At 37.7% G+C, this 26,893-nt stretch overlaps 1 protein-coding gene and 1 non-coding gene across 6 annotated transcripts in view; both read left to right on the forward strand.

The window, feature by feature from the left end:
• Cntnap5a (contactin associated protein-like 5A) overlaps positions 1-26,893 on the forward strand; it is a 1,008,100-nt gene that overhangs the window by 670,411 nt on the left and 310,796 nt on the right. The gene's annotated exons all lie outside the window — the stretch shown is intronic.
• On the forward strand, positions 24,966-25,072 carry LOC120096443 (U6 spliceosomal RNA). Its single transcript, XR_005492849.1, has one exon. It is a non-coding gene; the product is annotated as a U6 spliceosomal RNA (small nuclear RNA).

Genomic DNA, 26,893 nt, shown 5'->3' on the forward strand with positions numbered 1-26,893 from the left:
ATTTGTGTTCTCTTAGGGTCTGTATGACATCTGTCCAGGATCTTCTGTCCTTCATAGTTTCTGGCGAGAATTCTGGTGTGATTCTGATAGGTCTCCCTTTATATGTTACTTGACCTTTTTCCCTTACTGCTTTTAATATTCTTTCTTTATTTTGTGCGTTTGGTGTTTTGACAATTATGTGACGGGAGGTGTTCCTTTTCTGGTCCAATCTATTTGGAGTTCTGTAGGCTTCTTGTATGTCTATGGGTATCTCTTTTTTTAGGTTAGGGAAGTTTTCTTCTATGATTTTGTTGAAGATATTTACTGGTCCTTTGACCTGGGAGTCTTCACTCTCTTCTATGCCTATTATCCTTAGGTTTGATCTTCTCATTGAGTCCTGGATTTCCTGTATGTTTTGGACCAGTAGGTTTTTCCGCTTTACATTATCTTTGACAGTTGAGTCAATGATTTCTATGGAATCTTCTGCTCCTGAGATTCTCTCTTCCATCTCTTGTATTCTGTTGGTGAAGCTTGTATCTACAGCTCCTTGTCTCTTCTTTTGGTTTTGTATATCCAGGGTTGTTTCCATGTGTTCTTTCTTGATTGTTTCTATTTCCATTTTTAATTCCTTCAACTGTTTGATTGTGTTTTCCTGGAATTCTTTCAGGGATTTTTGCGATTCTTTCAGGCATTTTTGCGATTCCTCTCTGTAGGCTTCTACTTGTTCTCTAAGGTAGTTCTTCATGTCTTTCTTGAAGTCCTCCAGCATCATGATCAAATATGATTTTGAAACTAGATCTTGCTTTTCTGGTGTGTTTGTATATTCCGTGTTTGCTTTGGTGGGAGAATTGGGCTCCGATGATGCCATGTAGTCTTGGTTTCTGTTGCTTGGGTTCCTGCGCTTGCCTCTCGCCATCAGATTATCTCTAGTGTTACTTTGTTCTGCTATTTCTGACAGTGGCTAGACTGTCCTATAAGCCTGTGTGTCAGGAGTGCTGTAGACCTGTTTTCCTCTCTTTCAGTCAGTTATGGGGACAGAGTGTTCTGCTTTCGGGTGTGTAGTTTTTCCTCTCTACAGGTCTTCAGCTGTTCCTGTGGGCCTGTGTCTTGAGTTCTCCAGGCAGCTTTCTTGCAGCAGAAAATTTGGTCTTACCTGTGGTCCTGAGGCTCAGGTTCGCTCGTGGGGTGCTGCCCAGGGGCTCTCTGCAGCGGCAGCAACCAGGAAGACCTGTGCCGCCCCTTCCGGGAGCTTCAGTGCACCAGGGTTCCAGATGGTCTTTGGCTTTTTCCTCTGGCGTCCGAGATGTGTGTGCAGGGAGCAGTCTCTTCTGGTTTCCCAGGCTTGTCTGCCTCTCTGAAGGTTTAGCTCTCCCTCCCACGGGATTTGGGTGCAGAGAACTGTTTATCCGGTCTGTTTCTTTCAGGTTCCGGCAGTGTCTCAGGCAGGGGTCCTGCCGCTCCTGGGCCCTCCCCCACGGGAGCCCAGAGGCCTTATACAGTTTCCTCTTGGGCCAGGGATGTGGGCAGGGGTGAGCAGTGTTGGTGGTCTCTTCTGCTCTGCAGCTTCAGGAGTGCCCACCTGACCAGGCGGTTGGGTCTCTCTCTCACCGGGTCTGGGAGGAGAGAGCTGCTGCGGGCCGGGATCCGTGGGTGTGGGACTTCCCTTGCATATTCTTTATTAGTCTGCATCCTTATATATTTATGATATGCTCCGTTATGTATGCATTATTCAATTATGTATATATTAATACATGAAAATTACATCCTAATAATGTTGACTGTTTGGCACCAAAGTTCACACAGTGAATAAATCTATTTTTGTCCTTAAGAAACTCAAAAATAAAGATAAATTAAATATTTAAATTAAATTAACACTTTATAAAAATTACTTATTTATTATACTATGTGTCTGTGTCTGTGTCAGTCTTAGTGCCTGTGTCTGAGTCTGTGTCTATGTCTGTTTCTATATGTGTATGTCTGCATGTGGAAGCCAGAGAACATTTTTGTATGTTTTCCCTTCAGTACCACCTACCTTTGTATTTGAACCAAATTTCTCATTTTCTTTATATTCAATAATTCAGACTGCACTAACTGGGCAACTCTCCAGAGGTTATCTTGCTTATTTCAATCCAGAACCAGTGTTCTTGACCCTTCTTAATAGTTTTTACTGATGGAATTCTGCTCTTTGTCCAGTCGAGGAAAATTCTTTACCAGTAGAGCTATCTCTCCCAACTCAGATTATTTTATGCATCTCTCAAAAAATTATGTACTTCTTAATTCTTATTTACTTCTTCTTTATTTATTTCTATGGTCTACTTTTTTATGCTTTATTCCTTCCATCAATTATGCAAAAGTTTATCCAGATAAATTGTATTTAATATGGACTGAGCTGATACCACAATCACAAAATGAATAAACCTATTATTTTCCTCAAAAATTGTTTTTAAGAGAAGACAGGTGAAGTACATACATATTTTATACTGGATGTGGAAAATATATTGGGAAGGCATTGATGGCACAGAAATACAACATGGGAGGGATTAATTGAGGAAAGATGTAAAGGGGAGCAAGAGTTGTCATCATTCAAGGTGACTTTGAATAGCTGTGTTTTGAGCTACAGCTTGTGTGTATGTGTGAGTGACGGTTTGTGTGTATGTGATGGATATTTGTATGGTGAATACATACACATGTGTGTGAGCATCTGCTCCCATAATTATATACAGAGATAAGAAAAATGACAGCAGATGTAAGAGGGTCTCTCTTTAACTTGGAAATCAACTGGTGATGAAAAAGCCTCCAAATCTCCCCACTGACTCTTCCCTCCACCATGTCAAGGTTATTGGCACAGGTGGAAAAGCATGGCTTTCTATGTGTGTAATGGGGATTTAAAGTCAAGTACTCAGCTTGGCCCATAGGTACTGTTTACCCACTCAGCCATGTCTCTAGCCTCAAGCTGACTTTGCAGTAAAAATAAATTTTATTTTTAAAGCAGCTACTAGCCTGAGTTGCGATGCTCTGCTTTTCAGAATAGAGATGGCTCTGGTACCTATAACCATTGGGGAAAAATATAAATTCTCTCTGTTTTACAGGAAGGCACAGAAATCCCATGTGCTAAACATCTTGCCTAGAATTGAATATACCACTGAAAATTGTCAGGTTGTGACTATGAAGCCTAAGTGCTCAGGTTCCCAGCAAGTCAGGGCTCCTGTTCCCTAATATGCTACATTGAGCTTGCATGGTTCCTTCCATGTGTGACTGGACCCTCAGGGAAGACTGTAAAGAGAAGTCTCCAGTTCCCACTGTACATTCTGCACCACTACTTTTGTCTTCTGTAAGACGGATGTGGCCATACCTCCTTCTAGAGTTCCTGGGTAGTGAATGAAAAGAATATAAAGCTGAGAGTGTACAGCTTGAAGTGAGTCTTAACTACTGGGAGACCCCCCCAAGTGAGTCCCAAGAACATAGATTGATGCAAACCCAAGAGATTTATTTTCAGGCATGTTGGGGTAGGCCTTCAATCAGCCCCTCATGGTGAGTGATTAGAAGGTAACCCCACATGACTATAACAAGCAGTTTTTATACTTTTTAGGGGTACAGATTATATCACCAAGGTTACAGTTTGAACTTATTGGCTAAGCATATTGACCTTTGAATCTATTGGCTAGCAATCGTATAACATGCATTTGAACTCTATCTGAGACCGGAGGGTCTATCAGTGCATTCTGCATTTTTTCAAGAATCTTCCTGCTCCTTCTGAGAACTGTGGGTGAAGAATGGAATTTGGCCTAGCCTTGACCTGAGGCAGGAAGCTGGGACTTGGCCTAATCTTGACCTGAGGCAGTAGGTGTAAGGCTGGCTAAAGCCCCTAGGATCCTTCAAGGTTTTTGATGTCCAATTATCATAACTCATAAGCTGAGAAGAGGGTTTAAAATGTCATTTTCTAGCTCTTTATTCAGTAAGTGTGAACATGAGTCAGAAACACTATTTATTTAGCATGCTATAATCGTTATGTTGAATGTCAGTTTGTTAACCTAGAGGCATCTAAAAAGAAACATTGGGAATGTCTACGTGAGTTTCCTAGAGTGTGCTAACTAAGGTGGGCAGACCCCTGCTATAGTAGTGCTGCCACTTGATGAGCTGAACTTATGGATGAATAAAAAGAAACAAAAGGAATAAGAATCAATCAGCACTCATCTCTTTCTACTTCTTGGTATGGGGGTATGATGTGATTAGCTTTCTCAAGCTCCTGCTGCCATGAATTCTCAGCCATCACAGACTGCAGACTTGAACTTTGAGTCAAAATAAAGCCTATGTTCTTTAAGCTGCTTTTGATATTTTTTCCCATCAAAAATGGAGAGAGTATCTTCTACATACATCTGTAGACATTTGAATTATTTCTTCAAAGCAATCAGCCTAGTATTGAACACTTAGTAAGGATCCTATTTTATTCATCTTTCTACAGACAAGGGGCCCTGTTTTAGAACCTTGAGTACAGGGCTATACATACATGATACATTTCTGTGCAGATATATTTAGTGTTCCTGGTTTTAGTAACAGGGGAACCAACAAAAATCAATCAACATGCTGCCCTCTGTCCTGTTAACTGATAACATCCGTGTACAAAGTCCCTTGTACATTAAAAGAATAAAGTAATCTAGCCCTAAATGCAGTTTCATTAAGACTCTCTCTCTCCCTCTCTCTCTCTCTCTCCCTCTCTCTCTCTCTCTCTCTCTCTTTCTCTCTCTCTCTCTCTCTCTCTCTCTCTCACACACACACACACACACAACATATATGTATATATGTCACATACATAAATAGATGTTTTCTAGTTGTGGAATACTGCTAATGTACTTAACATCTATGAAGCTCAACTTCCTCATGCATATAACAGTAATTATTATACTTCAATGAATGTATGCAAAGTTCAGTAAAATTAAATGAGTGGATGGATCAGATGTTCCTGGGTCAGCATCTGCATTCTCTAAAAATTTCTGCAGTAGTGTCACATCTGTTTGCACGTACACTTACTTCTAAGACCCAACTAGAGAGCAAAATATGAATCTAGGCACTGCAAGTTCATATCCTGTTGTATAATGTATCTAGGCAATGTGGTTTCCACAGATGTGACTATTACCATTGCTTCCTCCAAGATTAAAATGTCACCTCAAGGAATTCAGAATGCTTAGTGCACAACAATGGCTATATTGATTGTCATTTTGTCACAACTTAAAATCTTGGGGACAAGGCTTTAATCATTTCTGTAAAAAAGTTTCCAGATTGCATTGAATTATGTGAGAAAACCCACCCTAAGTATGAGTGATACTGTTCCCTGATCTGGAGTTTTGGATTGGATACAAAGAATCAAGGGAACTGAGCATCCAATTTCCTCTGCTTAATGATTGCATGTATGGTGTGACCAATTGTCTTAACCTCCTGCCTCCATGACTTCCTGGCCAAGATGGCATGCATTGGATTAAGGTTCATTGTGTGCCAAGCCACACAAACATGATTGCTAGTAGTTTAAATGAACAACAACTAGACCTGAAATTTTCCAAGGTCTTTGGTATTCTGGTTTGTGAATGAGAGCACAGCATAGGGTGATATCTCTGAAATCAAGGGTAAATAGCTGCCCTGAAGAAGACTTATAGAAACAGACCTCAATTTCTACTGGAGCAACGATGAGGAAGGGCTTATTGCAAAGTTCTTTATAGATAGTCTTTTTGAATAAAAAACTTTGGGAGACTAGTGTCTCTGAGAAAACAAAGAAAAGCATAGATTAAATATCAGCATTGAGGGAGTAGGGTCATGGATACCTTGTCTGAGGTCTCTGTGTTTGTCCAGGCATTCTCACATGGGAATAGAGATTAGTTGTGTGAACGTTTTTCCTCTTTAGATAAGAGAAGTACAAGGCCAGGGTCAAAAGTACTTCCCAGAATGCTTGCTTGGATTGTACTTGCTCACTTTTATTCTGAAAGCTAGATTGCAGTGTAGATAGTGAAATCAAAGTCAGGCCAAACACCTCATGGAATGAAAGAGTCCAATTTTAGTGGCAGGTTGTGACTCCTATAAAATACCTGCACTTGAATATTTCTAAAGTAAAGAAGTTTATTTAGCTCACTGGTTTTGTTGCTGAATGTTTATTTATTTTTTTGTTTCTTCAAAAGTGCCTGTGGATGATAGGACATAGCTTGCTAGAGAAAGCAAGAAGGCATGCCTGTCAGTAAACCTAATTTTATTTTACTGTCCTGTAGACAGTTCAGTCTTTTAAAACTGGTATCTCTTTTATTGCTGATTATTTTTAGCCTACCTCAAACCTAATTACTTCTCTTAAGGTCACAGTCTCCTAAAACATCAGACCACTCATTTTATATCACAGTAAAAAAGAAAGTCTTCAGCATGAGTCTTTTTTGGGGACATATCCAAAGTCAAGTATGGCCTCTTGACACTTAACCTCCAGCCTACCATGTATTTTAAGTATGAAAAATTTTGCAGGATATACATAGATAAACACATAGACAGACAGACAGTCAGTTGGACCAAAAAAAAAAAGGTGTGTAGATGATAGATAGATGGATGGATAGATGGACTGATAAATGGATGGACAGACAGACAAGACAGATAGACAGCCTGGTTAGAGATGTTTACAACTTCTGCTATAATTGGAAGGTTACATGTCCTGTACACATTTATATATTGTAATACTTGATATTGTTTGGGGTGGCTCTGAAACCTCAGGAAGTAAAAGCATTCCTATGGAAATGAGTTACTGCAGAGAAGGTCTTAAAGGTTGTACTCCAGCCCCCTTATAGGCACTTCTTTCTGCTTTTTGACTACAGTTGTTATATACTAGCATGTTCCTACTGTCATATGTTCCTCATGGACCAAAAACATGAGCCAAATAAGCTTCTTCTCCCTTATGATGCTTCATTCAGGTACTTTATCACAGGGACAAGAAAACTAATTGATATGCAGCCAATGGAGGCATTTACAAGCTGTTGAAAGGTCCTTCCCAAGCGGGACAGTCTTACTCAAGTATCAGGATGATGTGAACCCAAGAATTCACGAGTAGCCGGTCTTGATGCAATCAAGGAACAGGTTTATTCGGGAAGCCAGAGCTCTGGGGATGACACATATCTCACACAGGAGACAGAGGAGTTGACCCCGAACTCAATTTCAGGGCTCATTTTATAGAGAAAAATCACTCAGGTGGGTAGCAATAAGTGTGTAACAATTTCATTGGCACATTCAAACTGGCATACTCTATAACACAAATTTAGTCAATTTATCTAACCAAACCATATCCCTGTTCTTGTCTTTCTTAGAATTACTGAACCAGCCCTAATCCAGGCCAGATGGTCTTGTGGTTAGTCTATTTCTTGGAAGAAGAAGGCCATGTCCTCAGGCTGGGTATGAGTAGGTCTCTGAGTGCTGTACTGGGGTCAGCTAAAAATTTTCCATTCTTACACTGTGAATACTGTACCACTCTTCTTGTCTCTTTTATTTTATACCATTTTGCTGTCAAGGATTTCCATCAACAATCCCTTTATCCCAAACATCCCCTTTTAGATCTGACCAAGCGACTTTGACCTGGACTATACTTGTGGCCTGTGGATCACATCATATAACTAAGAATCTTCTACTGCATCCACATGAATTTTTAAGACTGTGGATTGGATTGAATCTCAACTGTAATTTCCTAGCTTTGCCATGTTGTTTGACTTATGTGATTTAATTTTATTCTTCCTCAGTTTCTTCCTCTGTAATTAATAACAAAATCTGTTTGCAAGGTTATTATAAAGATTACATGGTGCAATCACTGTAAACTACAAGAGAAATGTCTGGCATTGTACATCCAATATGCATTTCCTGTTCTTTTCATATTATCGTTCAAAATTTAAACAATATTTATACGTTCCATTTGATTTTCAAGACCCATTGTTTGTTTCCAATACAGAAACTTCTCACCTCTTAAATTTCCCCTTTTCTTATTCTATGTCTTCCTGTCTCTGTCTCTCTTTCTTTCTATCTACCTCACCCATGTTTGTGTGTGTGTCTGTCTCTCTTTCTGTCTGTCTGTCTCTCTTACTTTGTTTCTTTCTGTATGTATGGTGTATATGCATGTTATATATGTCTATGATATGTGAGTGGTAAATATGTGTGTGTGTGTGTGTGTGTGTGTGTATGTGTGCTGAATGAGAACTTGTTCATGTGGCTATGCATGAATCTGTGGGTGACCATATATGTGCATATAATCCCACATAAACCAAAAGTCAACATGAAGAGAATTCCTGTATCACTTAACTTTAGTTTTGGAGACATGTTCCTAACTGAATCCAAAGGTGTTCATTTTCCGTTGGTTGCTTGTCCAGTGATCTCTAGGTGAGTCTGTCTCTGACTCCCTGGTACTGATTGTGAAAATCCAATCTCAGGTTTCTCCATTTTCTCTTATGAAATCTCCAATTTCTCTTATGAAACTAGCCCTTTACTAAGTGAAGCAACTCTAAAAACCATATTTATTTGTTTTCCTGTTGTCTAATTTTTTTCAATTGTTATAATGCATATTTTGGAGGATACCAAGAGAGGAAAGACTAATTTGGCTCTCATGTCCAGACCTGTTTGGCACTTATGGTTGAGAGAGCCATGTGTAGCAGTGCAGCCTCGCAGTAACATACAAAAAAAGTACAGCTATTTAATTTTCTTCTTCTTCACTTTTATCCCAACTATGCCCCCAGTTTAGGGGACTGTGTTCCTCCATTCCAGTCCAGTATTCCCTTCTTAATGACCTAGGTTCTTCATAACCAGTTAAGATTAAAATAAAAATTAGTCTTCACAATTTGCTTCTGTGATATACACTTTTGTAGAGAATGTCCAGTGCTTATACATATGTCCTGTGCAATTGTTTTGATTCCTGATTCTTAGAACACTGGCAAGTATACCTCTTGGGCCCTGTTTAACCTTGATACCTTCTGTCAGCAGATGGATGGTGTCAGGCTGTTTCAGTCTGTGGATAATTTTCTCCACCATTTGGCTGAAGTTGTGTGCCAGGTTACTGCACTGTGAGTATCATCAGTCATATACCTCAGGTGGTTCTTGTGGTGAATATGCAGTTCCCTAGCATTTTCTTCCATTGTATGAACATCTCAGATTATATTACCCTGATATTTATAAAACTTTCCTCCCACTTCTCTCTATCTCTCTATTTTTTATGTCTCAGTCTCTCTCGGTGTCTCTTTTTTTGTTTCTCTGTCTCTCTTACTCTCTCTGTCTCTTTCCCACTCCCCCTCTCAGTCTATGAAAAACAAACAAACCAAACTATTATAAGCTCTTTTCCCTGATAGCCCACCTCACTCTCCCCAATGATAGTGTTATATATAGCTAGCTAGCTATATACAGCTAACCATCTCCCTTTCCTCAGTTCCAGTGTTATTGCGCATATCCCTTGGAGCATATCGCTGCCTTCTACAGCAATGCATTCCTCAAGTGTTGTTGTGTCAAAAAAATGCATGGGAAAAGCAACTTAGGCAAGGATTGATTTGGGATCACAGTTTAAGGGTCCATCATGGCAGGAGTATGAGATGGTTACATGCATTCCCTCAGCAGTTAAGAATCAGAGACAGGTGATTCTCATTCTGTAGTTGATCCTTCACCATTTTATGAAATCTGAGATATCCACTTATACCACAGTAATGGCCACATAAAGTTCTTTCTATCTCAGTTAACACAGTCTAGACACCATATAACTGACATGTTCAGAGACTTGTCTACTAGATCCTGACAGTATTAGCCACTAGAAACAATAAAGGATTTAAAGAGTAACATTGAACTTGTCTTTCTTTTTCTAAAAAAGATCCACCTATTTTCTTCATAATGCATATTTCCACAAAGACTGGAAAATCAAGTATTAAGCTTGTGCGTATCATGTTGAGGATTTTTTTCAATGAGCACAGTGAAGTGCTCATTTCTCATGTGTATGTATGGCTGAATTATATGTTCAGTGAAGCTTACTCTGATGCAAACCCAAACCATTAAAATTCCTCTAATTGTTGTTACTTTCCTCTATTTCTCCCACTTGTGAGAATTGCCCCATGATATCAAGACAACCCCTCATTTACTCTATTCTAAAACAGAGCAAACAGACTTAGAATCACATGTGTAACATCAGAGCCAATGACAAGGTCATTTTTAAGACTTCTTTGAACATCATTTTCTTATTAGACTATATTCTTCCAAGAATTTACTCTCTGATCCTGTCTTCAGAAATGACTTGACTTTTTTTGGGGGGGGGCAGTTTTGTGGTTACTTTTAACATCTTAATGTTGATTTGGGAATTTTTACTTGGCCACTAGTCAATACTCAGACTTATACTTGTTTCACCCTTTAGATTTTATTTTTGCAAGTAGTTAAAATAGTTTAATATTAAAAATGATGGAATAGTAAGAGCTACAATTGAGGGCATTTTTAGTCAATCATCTTTGGAAATACCATCACTGACACATCTATGTATATATTTTATTGATCACTTAGGCATGTATTAATCTGAGAAAGGTTAAAAAGAATAATCAAAATCGTGCACACAATGTTTGATCAGAGAAATCTCCCTCTTTTGTTGCCATCAATCCATTCCTATTTATCATATATATATATATATATATATATATATATATATATATATATATATATATATAACTTTGTCCTTATTTCATGTGTTCATTTTATTTCTTATTGTAGCACAATAAGTAGTATCCTCTTTTTCTGTGTCGGTTACTCCCATTGCTCTATTAATAGTATATAGTAGAATTCTGTTTTGATCAATTTAAATGCCACATATATTATTTCCTGTTGCATCCTTATATTTCACCATGTCAGCTATGTACACTTGGTTAACTCAGGCATCTGGTGATGGATATATACCTTTTGCAATGTAGCTTTTTCTTTCTTTTATTGGATGTTTTTAATTTACATTTCAAATGTTATTCTATTTCCCAGTTTCCCAGATATAAGACCCTTATCGCATTCCCCACCCCTTCTTCTATAAGGGTGTTCCCCTCCCATTCCATGTCTTCCTTCCACCGCCTCCCCCACATTCCCTTACACTGGGGGATCCAACCTTGGAAGGACTGAGGGTTTCTCCTTCCATTGGTACCATACAAGGACATCCTCTGCTATATGTGCAGCTGGAGGCATGGGTCAGTCCATGCATATAGTTTTGGGTACTGGTTTAGTCCTTGGGAGCTTTGGATGGTTGGCATTATTGTTCTTATGGGGTTACAAGCACCTTCAGCTCTTTTAATTCCTCCAATGGGGGTCCCACTCTCAGTTCAATGGTTTACTGTGAGCATTCGCCTCTGTATTTGACATGCTCTGGCTGTGTCTCTCAGTAGACATTTATATCTGGTTCTTGCCAGCATGCACTTCTTACCTTCATCCATTTTATATAGTTTTAGTGGCTGTATATATATGGGCCATATATGGGGCAGGCATTGAATGGCTGTTCCTTTAGTCTCTACTCCAAACTTTGTGTCCATATCCCCTCCTATGAATATTTTTGTTCCCCCTTTTACGTAGGAGTGAAGCATCCACACTTTGGTCATCTTTCTTGAGTTTTATGTGGTCTGTAGATTGTATCTTGATTTATTTGAGCTTTAGGACTGATATCTGCTTATCAGTGAGAGTATACCATGTGTATTTTTCTGTGATTGAGTTACCTCATTCAGGATAATATTTTCTAGTTCATTCCATTTTCCTATAAATTTCATGAAGTCATTGTTTTTGATAGCTGAGTAGAATTATGTTGTGTAAATGTACCACATTTTCTGTATCCATTCCTATATTAAAGTGCATCTGGGTTCTTTCCAGCTTCTGGCTATTAGAAATAAGGCTGCTATGAACATAGTGGAGCATGTGTCTTTGTTGTATGTTGGAGCATGCTAAGGAGAGGTATAGCTGAATCCTCAGGCACTGCAATGTCCAATTTTCTGAGGAATCTCCAGACTGATTTCCAGAGTATTTTTACCAATTTGCAATCCCACCAACAATGGAACAATGTTCTTCTTTCTCCACATCCTTGTCAGCATCTTTTGTCACCTGAGTTTTTGATCTTAGACATTCTGACTAGTGTGAGGTGTATTCTCAGGGTTGTTTTGATTGGCATTTCCCTGATGACTAAGCATGTTGAGCATTTCTTTAGATACTTCTGAGCCATTCAATGTTCCTCGGCTGAGAATTCTTTGATTAGCTTTCTACCCAATTGTTTAAGAGTGTTATTTTACTCTGTGGAGTCTAACTTCTTATATAATTTGGATATGAGCCCTCTATCAGATATAGGATTGGTAAACATCATTTCCCAATCAGTTGGTGGCCATTTTGTCCTAATGACAGTGTCTTTTGCCTTACAAAAGCTTTGCAGTTTTATGAAGTCCCATTTGTCTGTTCTTGATCTTAGAACATAAACCATTGGTGATTTGTTCAGAAAATTTACCCCTAGTGCCCATGTAATCATGACTCTTCCACACTTCGTCTTCTATTAGTTTGAGTGTATCTGGTTTGATGTGGAGGTCCTTGATCCACATGGACTTAAGCTTTGTACAGCATAAGAATGGATCTATTTGCATTCATCTACATGTTGACCCCCAGTTGAATCATCACCATTTGTTGAAAATGCTATTTTCCACCATTGGATATTTTTAGCTCCTTTGTCAGAAATCAAGTGGCTATACTTGTGTGGATTCATTTCTGGGTCTTGAATTCTATTTCTTTGAACTACCTGCCTGTCTCTGTAACAATACCATACAATTTTTGTCCCTATTGTTCTGTAATACTGCTTGAGGTCAGGTATGGTGATTCCCCCAGAAGTCCTTTTATTGTTAAGGATAGTTTTCACTGTCCTGGGTTTTGGTTATTGCAAATAAATTGCAAGTTGCTGTTTCTAATTCTATGAAGAATTGAGTTGGAATTTTGATGGGGAATTCATTCAATATGTAGATTGCTTTTGGGAAAATGGCCATTTTTACTATATTAATCTTGACAATCTATGAGCCTAGGAAGTCTTTCCATTCTAAGATATTCTTGAATTATTTTTTCAGAGACTTGAAGTTCTTGTCATACAGATCTTTTGCTTGCTTGGTTAGAGTCACATCAAGGTATTTTATATTATCTGGGACTATTGTAAAGGGTATAATTTTCCTAATTTCTTTCTCAGCCTGTTTAGCCTTTAAATAGAGGAAGACTACAGATTTGTTTGAGTTAATTTTATACACAGCCACTTTGCTGAAGTTGTTTACCAGGCTTAGTAGTTCTGTGGTGGAACTTTTGGGGTCACTTATGTATATTATCATATCATCTGAAGATAGTGATATTTTGACTTCTTCCTTTCCAATTTGTATCACTTTGACCTTCTTTCATTGTCTGATTGCTCTGGCTAAGACTTTGAGTACTATATTGAATAAGTAAGGAGAGAGTAGGCAGACTTTTCTAGTCCTTGATTTTGGTGGGATTGCTTCAAGTTTCTCTCCATTTAGTTTAATGTTAGCTACTGGTTTGCAGGATATTGCTGTTACCATGTATAGTTATGGACCTTGAATTCCTGACCTTTCCAGACCTTTTATCATGAAGTGATGTTGAATTTTCTCAAATGCTTTCTCAGCATCTAATGAAATGTTCATGTTGTTTTTTTTTTCTTTGAGTTTCTTTATATAGTGGATTACATTGATGGATTTCCATATATTGAAAATCTGTGCATCCTTGAAATGAAGCCTACTTGATCATGATGGATGATAGTTTTGATGTGTTCTTGGACTTGATTTGCAAGAATTTTATTGAGTATTTTTGCATCAATGTTCTTAAGGGGAATTGGTCTGAAATTATCTTCATTGGGTCTTTGTTTGGTTTAGGTAGAGGTGTAATTGTTCCTTCATAGAAGAAATTGGGTAGTGCTCCGTTTGTTTCTATTTTGTGGACTAGTTTGTACAGTATTAGTATGAGGCTTCTTATAAAGTTCTGATAAAATTCTGCACTAAACCCATCTGGTCCTTGGCTCTTTTTGGTTGGGAGACTTTGAATGACTGCCTCTATTTCTTTAGGAGTTATGGGGTTGAGTAGATGGTTTATCTGATCCTTATTTAACTTTGGTATCTGGTATTTGTCTAGAAAATTGTCCATTTCATCCAGATTGTTCAGTTTTATTGATATAGTCTTTTGTAGTAGGATTTGATGATTTTTTTAAAATTTCATCAGATTCTGTTATCCTGTCTCCCTTTTCATATCTGATTTTGTTTATTTGGATACACATCTGTGCCTTCTGTTTAGTCTTGCTAAGGGTTTATCTATCTTGTTAATTTTCTCAAAGATCTAGCTCCTGGTTTTGTTGATACTATGTATATTCCTTTTTTGTTTCTGCTTGATCAATTTCAGCCCTGAGTGTGATTATTCCCTGCCTTCTACTCCTCTTGGGGGTATTTCCTTCTTTGTTCTAAAACTTTTCGGTGTTTTTTGTTTGTTTGTTTTTGTTTTTGTTTTGTTTTGTTTTGTTTTTTGGTTTTTTTGTGTGTTTGTCTCTTTTTTTAATTTTTGTTTTTTTTCTTTTGTTTGCTTGTTTTTTGGTGGAACTCAGTGCTGTTTTTCTCTTAGCACTGCTTTCATTTTGTCCCACATGCTTGGGTATGTTATGCCTTCATTTTAATTAAATTCTCAATAGTCTTTAATTTCTTTCTCTATTTCTACTCTTAAAAAGTTATCATTGAGACAAGTTATCATTATTCAACTTCCATGTATATATGGACTTTCTGTCATTTTTGTAGTTATTTAAGAGCAACCTTAGTCTGTGGTGATCTGATGGTCTGCATGTGAATAATTTTATCTTCTTGTATCTGGGGCTGGGGATTTAGCTCAGTGGTAGAGCGCTTACCTAGGAATCGCAAGGCCCTGGGTTTGGTCCCCAGCTCCGAAAAAAAAAAAAAAAAAAAAAAGAACAACAAAAAACAGAAATATTATCTTCTTGTATTTTTAATGTCTTTTTTGTGACTGATTATATGGTCAATTTTGGAGATGGTACCATGAGGTACTGAAAAGAAGTTATATTCTTTTGTTTTAGGATCTTTAAATGTTCTTTAAATATCAGTTAAGATCATTTGGTTCATAACTTCTGTTAATTTCTCTATGTCTCAGTTTAATTTCTGTTTCCATGATCTATCCAACTTTTTGATAACTTTTGGTTGAAAGTCAATTTGAACAGATACTAGAATGGCTACCCAAGCTTATTTCTTTGGACCATATGCTTGGAAAGTTGTTTTCCAGCCGTGCACTCTGAGGTACTATCTGTCTTTATCTCTAAGGTTTCTTTCCTGTATGAGGCAAAATGCTGTTTCCTCTTTAGATATCCAGTCTGTTAGTCTGTGTCTTTTTTATTGGGGAATTGAGCCCAATGATGTCAAGAGATATTAAGGAATAGTGATGTTTGCTTCTTGTTATTTTTGTTGTTAAACATGCAATTATATTTGTGTGTGTTTCTTTTTTTGGTTTTGTTGCAAGGAAATTACTTTCTTGTTTTTTCTAAGGTGTAGTTTCTCTTCTTGTGTTGGAGTTTTCCATCTATTATCCTTTGTCAGCCTAGATTTGGAGAAAGATATTGTGTAAATTTGATTTTGTCGTGGAATATTTTGGCTTCTCCATCTGTGTTAATTGAGAGTTTTGCCTGATATAAGTAGTCTGGGCTGGCTTTTGTGTTCATTAGCTTATGTATGACATCTGCCCAGGATCTTCTGGCTTTCATAGTCTCTGGTGAGAAGTCTGGAGTAGTTCTGATAGGTCTGCCTTATATGTTATTTGACCTTTTCCCTTACTTCTTTTAATATCCTTTTTTAATTTGTTTGTTTGTTTTGTGCATTTGGTGTTTTGACTGTGATGTGACAAATGGGATTTCTTTTCTCATCCAATCTATTTGGAGTTCTGTAGGCTTCTCATATGTTTATGGACATCTCTTTCTTTAGGTTATGGGAGTTTTCTTCTATAATTTTGTTGAAGATATTAACTGGTTCTTTAATTTGGGAGTGTTCACTCTCTCCTATACCTATTATTCTTAGGTTTGATCGTCTTATTGTGTCCTGGATTTCCTGTATGTTTTCAGCTAAGAGCTTTTTTGCATTTTATATTATCTTCAATGGTGGTGTTGATGTTGTCTATGGTATCTTCTGCCCCTGAGATTCTCTCTTCTATCTCTTGTATTCTGTTGGTGATGTTTGTATCTATGACTCCTGATCTCTTTCTTAGGTTTTCTATCTGCAGTGTTTTCTCCCCTTTTGCTTTCTTTATTGTTTCTATTTCCATTTTTAAATCCTGGATGATTTTCTTCAATATTTTCCCATTTGCTTGTTTTTTTTTCCTGTAATTCATTAAGGGGTTTTTGTGTTTCTTCTTTAATGGCTTCTGTTTGCTTACTTGTATTGTCCTGTATTTCTTTAAAGGACTTATTTATGTCCTTCTTAAAATCAACCGTAAAATGTGATTTTAAATCTAAATCTTTTTTTTCCCGTGTGTTTGGATATCCAGTATTTGCTTTAGTGGGAGAACTGACTCTGATTATGCCAAGTACTCTTTGTTTCTGTTGCTTAGTTTCCTGTGCTTGCCTCTTGTTATCAGGTTTTCTCTGGAGTTAGCTTGTCTTGCTGTCTCTGATAATGGCTTGACCCTCCTGTATGTGTCAATACTCCTGTAGACCTTACTGCTTTTTGTCAGATCTGAGAACAGAGACCTGATCTTGGGTTTGTTTGATCTGAAGCCTCCAGTCGGGTTGCTTTGTGCAGAAGAGTTCATCTTACTTCTGCTCTCAGATGTGGAGATGCTCCTGGTGACTGACTCTCAACTCTTGGAGCAGACATAAACGAAATGGTCCTGGCCGTGACTGCTCCTAGGTTTCTGCGTCTAGAGAGCACAGATATCACTATGTGATTTCCTGTTGGGTCATGAATGTGGGCCGAAAATGGTTTTTCCTCTGAGTTCTCAAGAATGTCTGCATTTCTGATGGTCCAGCTACTTCTCTCATGGGATTTGGGAGCAGGGAGATGTGGGACTGGTACAGTTCAACTCTGGGCACAGCAGAAACCAGGAGATCCGTTCTGCTGTCTTCTCCTATATTCCTGAGTCTAGGAACACTAAACAGTTTCCTCTTGAGCCAGGAATGTGAGCAGAAGTGGGCATAAGTAGTGGTTTCTCCTAGGTCTCAGGATTTTCCACACTTCTGGTAGTTCAGCTCTCTCCCCCATGGAATCGCTAATGTAACTTTATATGTAATAGGTAACTGGCAAGAATATAAACAAACATTCTTCAAAGACCAAATGTCACATTCTAACTTATTTAGAGATCTATTACTGAAATCAGCAAATTTCAGAAATGAATGTTGATCTGTTAGCTCGGGAGTCAGTGTATTTCTACTTTGGTGCTATAAGGGGGATGGATACTGTTAGTTGTCACCTTGACAAGATCTAGAATCATCTACTAGTCAAGATTCCAGGTACGCCAGTGACTAATTGGTTAGTTTAGGTTATTCTCTTGGTATGGCTATGGGAGATTTTCTTGATTAGGTTATTGAGGTAAGAAAGATCATCTACATCTACTATGGGCTACTTCAAATTTAGATACTGGGCTATGTAAAAAGGACAAAATGAGCTAAGCAAAAGTACTGATCATGCTCTGTTTCCTAATTGTCTACACAATGTGATCAGATATGTTACACTCTTACTACCGTGGCTTTCTACAGTTCTGTATTAGTGCCTTGAAATGTGATCCAACATAAACTCTTCTTCCCTTAATTTACTTTTGTCAGGATATTTTATCATAACACATACTGTGTCATGTAACAGAGACAACGTCATTTATGTTGTGACAGGTTTGGGGATACGAGTGTCAGTTGAAATGTGAATTAATTCTACTAATTCTGAACTTTCCTCTTTCTAAGTTTCTCCAGAACCAGAGCATAGACAGACAGACTTACAGTTAGAAACAGCTGTGTTCAGGATGTGAGATAGTTTAGTCAAGAGCAGCTTGGCATGCAGGTGTGAGGAGGAATGTTTAGATTTGCAGAATTTATATGAAATAGCCTAGCAGATTTGATGGTCCATTTGTAATTCCAGTATATAGGAGACAGATATACAGGATCAGTAGAAAAACGTGTTAGGTAGAATAACTTAATTGGTAAATTCCAGGTCCAGTGAAATACCTCCCATAAGTAGAGAGGAGAAGAATGATGATACAAGCTATTAAAAAAATGTTCACTTACACATATATGTACACTTATATTTACATACATGCAATACAGAGAGAAATGCAAATAATAAGAGACAGAGACAGGTAGGCTTACAGACAGATACAGAGAGAGAAGGAGAAATGGGGACAAGAATTCTCTTTTTGGGTCTTAGAAAAGCAAGTGTAAATAGTGTCCTTTGCCTTTGGTTCTGTCTCAGAAGTCAACCTGGTGTGATATTGACATCTTTCCATATCTAAACATAGGTTTCTGAAACACTATTCTGAGGCTTTGGGTTATAAATTCAAAGATGTTATAATCTTTAATCTACATGGTGAAGTGTGAAGGAGGGATAATTTTATATTTTTATTTGTAGAAAGAAAAGGTTGGGAAATATGAAGGCTGGATATGATCAGCACTCAACAGTGAAAGTGACACATGTTGGAATTGAAGGTAACTTTGAGCAAGTTACCAGGTTCTTCTCCAGTCTGGACCTAAGTAATATCTGTAACTAAAAGCTTCTATGACCTCATAGAAACTTCTACGACAAAGACTACAAATATGGTTCAGTTGATGGAGTACTTACCTAATTTTCAGGAAACCCTGTGTACCATGCCTTGGATTACACAAATCAAACAGTGAAAAGATAAATCTGGGACTAGCACTAAAGAGATAGACTCAGGAAGCTCAGCAATTCATGGTGACTCTTGGCTATACAAGGAGTTTAATGAACAACCAGTTAGCTTAGTGAGTAAAAGCACTTGCTAAATTTAATGGCCTATGTTCAATCACTTTGATGTTATAAATGCATTGTGGGTACCTGTACATGTCTCCAAACACAAATGTGTATGCACTATCTATCTATCTATCTATCTATCTATCTATCTATCTATCTATCTAGGCTTTTGAGACAGGTTTTCTTTGTGGCTCTGGTTGTCTGAGAATTCATTATGTAGACCTGTCTGGGCTTGAACTCACAGATATTTGCCCGACTCTGACTCCTAAGTGCTGGGATTAAAGGAATACATTACTATGGTTTATCTGATTTATTTTTTATTTTGTCAGTAGGAAAGTTTGTTTGTTTCTATGTACATGTAACCCAGGCATACCTGTTAACATTGAAGACCAGAAGAAGATAATAGATCCCCTGAAATTGAACTTCAGGTGGTTTCAAACCTCCTTGTTTATGTTCTCAATAATATCTGAAGCTGATAGCAAGAGCTTATCTCTACTGAGCCATCACCTCATCCTGCTTAGACAAGACCCTGATAAGGGTCTCAAGAGAAAAAGAAAATAAACACTTGTAAGACCATACTATAAAGACCACTCACAAGAACAGCATCACTCTTCTCTTTTCAGAATATAATTTCTTATTTGTCTTTAAAGTTTTCCTCTCTCTTTGCATGCCACATAGATAAAACATTGAATATCAATGGAGAAATTAACTAGTACTAGACCTGAGTCCTCCATGTTTAGTGTATCAAATATATACATCAATGAGAAAGTAAATAAAAAATCGTTTGAATGAGTCACTTTTCTAGATAGGGTCTCATGTATCCACACTGGCTTTGGGCTCACTCTGTAGCAGTGTATGATTGTAAACTCCCAATCCTTCTGATTCCCCATTTAAAGTAAAAAGAACACTGGGATTTACCACCATATCCAGTTTATGTAGGATTGTGTATAAAACACAGTTCTTCTTTGATGTTAAGTAAGCATATCTTAACTAACCCTCAGCACCCATGCGCTTAGGGCCCACAGAATTCAGAAGGTTACTTGGTGACCCTCTAAAATGATACCTGTCAATCCTAGACACATTGTATTTCTTTTAAAACAGAGATACAAAAATCGATTCAGTATATGTGGAATATGATCATCTAATTTGTTGGACCATAAAAATAGATTACCCAGATCTCCTTAATCATGCCTTCTACATTAAAGCAAGAGAAAAAGAAAAATTGTTCCACAAAAAGCCACATAAACTATAAAGGCAACAGTGAACTGAGAGGATAAATCACAGTTAAGTAGGGTGCCTGGAAGTTGTAAATGTGGCCATCACAGGCAGAAGATAAAGTGATGATGGATGTGATATGATGTACATCACAGCTAATGCAAGGAGGGCAGTGGCCTGGAACTGTTCACGCATGCTACCACAAACCTGGAAGCTCTGATCTAAAAACAGTTGCCTGCGGTAGGTTCAATAGACAGGGATGCATTTTTCTCTGAGCAGGTACACTTGCATTCTTGGGAGAGAAAACAGCTTTTGGCAGAAGCTTTTAAAGGAGGTAGAAATTGCTTCACATCCGGTTGTCATCCATTCCATTTAAAATGTTGAAGGGAAGGTAGGTTCTATAGCATAGGTTCCTGGACTTGTTTGTAACCATAAAATGATCTGGATTTAACTGGAATCTGTTCTAATGTTTCTCTATTCATATTTGCTTTTGGTATTTTGGGTCTTCTCTCTGTGTTTTGGTGAGTTTTTCAAGCATTAATTTTTCAGACTCAACTCTAATTGATTAATATTATGCATTTTTCTTGTAGTCTTATTTCATTACTTTCTATCCTAACCCTTATTATTTCTTCCTGGGATTGAGATTGACTTCTTGTTTTTCTAAAGATTTAAGAAGAATTATTAGGTTGTTTACTTCAGATCTCACTTTATAATATGAGTACTTATCACTATACAATTTGCTCTAAGAACTGAAAGACTTAATTGTGTCCCAGAACAACTGGTAGGTTATACCTTTGATTTCGGTTGTTTCTATGGATTTCAAACATTTGTCCTCTGATTTATTCAAAATTTTCACTGATTTGATTAATGAAAATATATTTGTGCGTGAAATAAACTTATTAGGTTTTATTTTTATAATTTTACATTTATGTGACAATATTAATCGAAATGAATAACCTATTCTGACTTGCTGAGGAAACAGCTCCATGATTGAAATTTATACCATGAAAACATTAGGGACTGAGTATGTATCTCTAGAACTCATATAAATGCCAGTGGTCATGGTGGCCCACCTGTACCACTAGATTGGGAAAGCAGCAAGAAGGGAACTGATGACCAAAAATAGTTATATGGAGAAAACTGGCTTTTATTGAGAAAGAGTGATCAAAGATGATACCCAACATCAACCTCACACCTCCTCATGTATGAGCATATATGGGCACCTTAACCCCTGACCATATATGCAAATACATAATACACATGCATACATACATGAAGGTGGAAAATAAAGGCATATTACATTGTCTCTCAGAATATTAGATTCTATAGTCTCTTGGGCTGTTGGGTTCTACTTTTTTTCCTGTAACCTCTTCAGATGCCCCTGGAATAGTATTAACAGAGTGGCTTCCTAGCTTAATTGTTGAAAAGGAGTCAAACAACGTGGCAACTGTTAGGGTAAATTCCTAGTCTGAGCTGACTCTATACGTTAGGCCAATATGTGTGTACTTGAAGCATTGGTCACTAGACTGCCCATTTAAAAGACTAGTAGACTGGAACTTGGGGAGCTGGTCTACTTCATCCAGAATCTGGTGGGTAGTAGAGCAAGGGCTGGAATCTAGATCAGCGATTTTGGGTTAAATTGAGAAACAAGGCATAAACATAACAAATTAAATGAACATCAACTCAGAAGGGTGGCAGACACCAGAGTACTGACATAAGTAGATGGTGAATATGTGGTAGAAATAGTACTTTTGAGGCTATGTAAAGTTTCTTTGTCCTTAGCATTGAAAATTCAATTTGTCAACATATATAACTGCAGCAAAAGTGACCACTGAGAACTTAATATAGATACATTTCATTGTAATTAAAGTATAAGTAAATTGTCAAACTGATTGAAAGAATATACGTAGCCCACTACAGTGATTTCAGTTCAGTTAAGCAGGATATTGAAAACCTGTAGATTTCTGTTCCTTTCAAGCATTGTTACAGAAATATACAGTGGTTTTTTTTTTCTTCTCAGCAAAGAGACAAATATGTATGCAGAATATAACTTTTATACTCAGAGTTAATTCTTGTCTTTCTTTCCTTAATAATAATACCAATCAGATTTAATTGGAGAAAAATCTGAAGGAATATTAAATTACAGTTCTATATATAAACAATTTACAGCTTCTGAAATGATAGCCAAAGAAACCAAATAGAATATCTAGAAACAGGTTGTGTGGAACCAACTGGAACAGTTAAAAGAAACAGTTTTATAACAGAGAAGAACAGAGTGAGAATACTATAGACCATCCTGTGATGATTAATTAACATGCTCTTTCTGCAATATCTTATTTCCTTTTGATGTTTTGTGTGTGTGTGTGTGTGTGTGTGTGTGTGTTTGTACACGTGTTCATGTGTGCAAGAATGTGTGTAAGTCAGAGGATCATTTCAAATGTTATTTCTCAAGTTTTATATCACAAAGTCACTCAAAAGCCTGGAGCTCATGGATTTGGCTAGCTAGCTAGCCGGAGACCCCTGGGAATCAGCCGTTTTCTCTTCCACTGTGCTGGAAATAGAAGCACATACTACAGCATCTAGTTCTTTCACACAGTTGTGGTTCCCCAAACTCAAATCCTCATGCTTGAGTAGCTAGGAACTGACCCACTGAGACATCCCTTCATCTCATTAAGGCAGGTTTTGGTGTTATAACAAACAAGTAGAAATATTAGTCATTCTTACTTGGTTGATTTCAGTCCTCAGTTTGATTATCTCTAGCTGCCTACTCCTCTTGGGTATATTTGCTTCTTTTTGTTCTAGCTTTTGGGTGTGCTGTGATGCTGTTAGTTTATGCTCTCTCCAGTTTCCTGGATATTTTGGATTAAAAGTGTTTTGCATTTTACATTTTCTTTGACAGTTGTATTAATGTTTTCTGTGGTATCTTTGACCCCTAATATTCTTTCTTCTATCTGTTGTATTCTGTTGTTGATGCTTGTATCTAGACTGCTGATTGCTTTCCTAGGTTTTTTTTTCCCTTACAGGGTTGTCTCACTTTGTGATTTCCTTATAGTTTCAATTTGCATTTTTAGTTCCTGGATTGTTTTGTTCAATTCCTTCACCTATTAGATTTTGTCTTTCTGTACTACTTTAAGGGAATTCTGTGATTCCTATTTAAGAGCTTCTACTTATGTACTTGCGTTGTCCTGTAATTTTAAGGGAGTTATTGATGTCCTTCTTAAAGTCCTCTGTAATCATAAATGAGATTTGTTTTTAAGTCCAAATCTTGCTTTTCAGGTGTGATTTGATATCCAGTATTTCTTTGCCGGCAGATCTGGGCTCTGATGATACCAAAGAGTCTTGGTTTCTGTTGCTTAGGCTCCTGTGCTTTCCTCTGCCCATCTGGTTACCTCTGGAGTTACCTGGTCTTGCTGTCTCTGAGTGTCTTGATTCTCCTGTAAACTTGTGTGTCAGCACTCCTGGAGACTGACTTTCTCCCAGTGAGATCTGGGTACAGAGAACTGTGTCACAGGGTCATCTCCAGGTACAGGTGTAAACTGGAATTATTTTCTCCCAGACTTTCCTGCATTCCTGTTTCCTAAGGTCTCCAGGTGGGTTTATCTTGGGCCAGGAATGGGAGTAGAAGTAGTGGTTTCCCCTGTGCTATCAGTGTTTTCCACACTTCTGAGAGTCTGTTCTTTCCCCATGAGATCTGTTTACATAGAGCTGTGGAGCCAGATCAGCTATGGGGCAGGTGGAAACCAGAAGGATCCTGTCCCTGACTTCTCCTAGTTTCCTGTGTCCCAGAAGCTCTAGGCAGGCTCCTCTTGGGCCAGGAATTTGAGCATAAGTGGTGGTGTCCCCTAAGCTCTCAGAACTGTTCACACTTCTGAGAAGCCATCTCTTTCTCCCATGGGATCTGGGCACACAGAATTGTGAGCCTGATGACCTTTTAATACTTGAAGCACACATTTTCTATTTTTTTACTTAATAAGCTTGCTATGCTCGAAGAAAACCTCCTTCACAAGAGTAAGCCAGAGGACAAAATCTATATTGAGCATTTCTGAGGCTTTATTTGACAATCCAACACAACTGATCCTCTTCAACTTAGCCTTATCCTCAATCAAAACCAGCTACGTGCTTACCCAACACATCATAACTACCATCTCCAGGCAACATACTAATGCTAAAGTTCCTCTCCTCTGGAACAATTATAGCCAGTTCTGCATGATTCAAATCATCCTCAGGACGAATGTTTTCCACATTCCTACAGGATGGTCCATTAAGCCCCATTTAAAGCATTCCACTGCTTCCCTAATCCAAAGTCAACAAATTCACATTCCTCTAAACAAACACATGCTCAGACTTATTATAGCAATACCAACTGGTAACAACTTCTGCCGTTGGGTTTCCATTGCTTTGACAAGATACCATGACCAAGAATACTTCTTTAAGGGACAGTGTTTTACTGGAATTAGCTTATAGTTTCAGTATCTTAATCCATTATCATCATAACAGGAAGTATGACAGCATCTACATAGACATGGTGCTGGAGAAGCAGCTGAGATTCCTATATCTTGATCTGACTGCAACCAAGAAAGTCTGACTGTTCTGCACTGGGCTGAGCTTCAGAGCCTATCTCCACAGTTATACAATTCCTCCAATAAGGCCACACTTATGCCAATAAGATCACTACTCCAACTAATACCACTTCCTATGGACCAAGCATATTCAAACTTCTACAATCTCTTCTGAGTCTGAAGGCAATTTCTTAATTAATACCCACTCCCTGTAAAGTAAAAGCTAAAAATAAAAATATAATACGTGCTCGCTTCGGCAGCACATATACTAAAATTGGAACGATACAGAGAAGATTAGCATGGCCCCTGCGCAAGGATGACACGCAAATTTGTGAAGCGTTCCATATTTTTTATGAATATAAAGGGAAACAATAATCACTATTCCTTAATATCTCTAAATATCAATGGCCTCAACTCCCCAATAAAAAGACATAGATTAACAAACTGGAAACGCAACGAGGACCCTGCATTGTGCTGCCTACAGGAAAACACCTCAGAGACAAAGACAGACACTACCTCAGAGTAAAAGGCTGGAAAACAACTTTCCAAGCAAATGGTCAGAAGAAGCAAGCTGGAGTAGCCATTCTAATATCAAATAAAATCAATTTCCAACTAAAAGTCATCAAAAAAGATAAGGAAGGACACTTCATATTCATCAAAGGAAAAATCAACCAAGATGAACTCTCAATCCTAAATATCTATGCCCCAAATACAAGGGCACCTACATACGTAAAAGAAACCTTACTAAAGCTCAAAACACACATTGCACCTCACACAATAATAGTGGGAGATTTCAACACACCACTCTCATCAATGGACAGATCATGGAAACAGAAATTAAACAGTGATGTCGACAGACTAAGAGAAGTCATGAGCCAAATGGACTTAACGGATATTTATAGAACATTCTATCCTAAAGCAAAAGGATATACCTTCTTCTCAGCTCCTCATGGTACTTTCTCCAAAATTGACCATATAATTGGTCAAAAAACGGGCCTCAACAGGTACAGAAAGATAGAAATAATCCCATGCGTGCTATCGGACCACCACGGCCTAAAACTGGTCTTCAATAACAATAAGGGAAGAATGCCCACATATACGTGGAAATTGAACAATGCTCTACTCAATGATAACCTGGTCAAGGAAGAAATAAAGAAAGAAATTAAAAACTTTTTAGAATTTAATGAAAATGAAGATACAACATACTCAAACTTATGGGACACAATGAAAGCTGTGCTAAGAGGAAAACTCATAGCGCTGAGTGCCTGCAGAAAGAAACAGGAAAGACCATATGTCAGCAGCTTGACAGCACACCTAAAAGCTCTAGAACAAAAAGAAGCAAATACACCCAGAAGGAGTAGAAGGCAGGAAATAATCAAACTCAGAGCTGAAATCAACCAAGTAGAAACAAAAAGGACAATAGAAAGAATCAACAGAACCAAAAGTTGGTTCTTTGAGAAAATCAACAAGATAGATAAACCCTTAGCCAGACTAACGAGAGGACACAGAGAGTGTGTCCAAATTAACAAAATTAGAAATGAAAAGGGAGACATAACTACAGATTCAGAGGAAATTCAAAAAATCATCAGATCTTACTATAAAAACCTATATTCAACAAAATTTGAAAATCTTCAGGAAATGGACAATTTCCTAGACAGATACCAGCTATCGAAGTTAAATCAGGAACAGATAAACCAGTTAAATAACCCCATAACTCCTAAGGAAATAGAAGCAGTCATTAAAGGTCTCCCAACCAAAAAGAGCCCAGGTCCAGACGGGTTTAGTGCAGAATTCTATCAAACCTTCATAGAAGATCTCATACCAATATTATCCAAACTATTCCACAAAATTGAAACAGATGGAGCCCTACAGAATTCCTTCTACGAAGCCACAATTACTCTTATACCTAAACCACACAAAGACACAACAAAGAAAGAGAACTTCAGACCAATTTCCCTTATGAATATCGACGCAAAAATACTCAATAAAATTCTGGCAAACCGAATTCAAGAGCACATCAAAACAATCATCCACCATGATCAAGTAGGCTTCATCCCAGGCATGCAGGGATGGATTAATATACGGAAAACCATCAACGTGATCCATTATATAAACAAACTGAAAGAACAGAACCACATGATCATTTCATTAGACGCTGAGAAAGCATTTGAC

Source organism: Rattus norvegicus, chromosome 13, assembly GCF_036323735.1.
Source record: "Rattus norvegicus strain BN/NHsdMcwi chromosome 13, GRCr8, whole genome shotgun sequence".
In the NCBI taxonomy this organism is placed as follows: Eukaryota; Metazoa; Chordata; class Mammalia; order Rodentia; family Muridae; genus Rattus; species Rattus norvegicus.